A 935-nucleotide genomic window follows, 5' to 3' on the forward strand; every position below is an offset into this window, starting at 1 on the left:
CCCCCCCCCAAAACTTTTTTTCAGTTTTTATAGGGGGGAGAAAAGACATCCCGTCTTTGGCCCCTAAAGAATGTTTGAAACATCTTTCCACTACATATGCGATCTTTTAATGGCTTTTTGGCTTTACCCCAAAAGTGCTCACCTTTTAGCCGGGAGCAGTTTTGGTGTCCCCGATTCTTATCTTCCCTTTTCGGTTGGGGATGGTTTGCTAGTCACCCAGCTCCCAAAGGGGAATCTCTAATCCCCTCCCCGGTTTGTTTCTGGAGGTATGCCCCCATTTTTTCCTTCCATTTATCGCAAAGGGACAACTCCAGAGCTGGGTTCCAAGTCGGTGTGGGGGAAAAGGAAGGAAAGAGCATCCAAGCCCTTTGAGTGGCAGCTGCCTTGTCTTCTGTTTAGCTCGTTCATTCCCATTTGATCCCAAAACATGCGCTGGTAAACCCATATAGATTTATTTTTTTAAATTGTTGACCCCCAGGGCAACCCCCGCCCCCTTGAAACCCCCTGTGATGTGATGTGATGTTTGTTTAAAACCCCCTGCCCCTTTTTGAAAGGGCACTCCCGAGAATCACAATTATATAAACAATAGAATGGTTCATAAAATTCTCTAGTCACCTTAACTGCTTTTTAAAGGATGGCAGTAACTCGCAGGAAGACCCGGGTGTCAGGAAAGGACTCCCCCAGATGCTTTGCTAAATGCTGAAAAAAACCCCACATCATTTTTCAGATTCGAACCACTGTATATTTGAAATTTTGTTTCTTGGATTTAAAAATTTTTACTGAAAAAATTTTTTCCCTTCTGATTTTGTTTCCCGACCCCCCCGTTTTTTTTTTTCCCAAATTTCCGCCCCAAATCCAGCTAATTTGTTTCCAGCCCAAAGGGGGGGGGGGAAAATTCTAGAACACCCCAAAAACCCAAAGTGAAAACTTAAATT

This window comes from Penaeus monodon, unplaced genomic scaffold (assembly GCF_015228065.2).
Source record: "Penaeus monodon isolate SGIC_2016 unplaced genomic scaffold, NSTDA_Pmon_1 PmonScaffold_318, whole genome shotgun sequence".
NCBI classification, from domain to species: Eukaryota; Metazoa; Arthropoda; class Malacostraca; order Decapoda; family Penaeidae; genus Penaeus; species Penaeus monodon.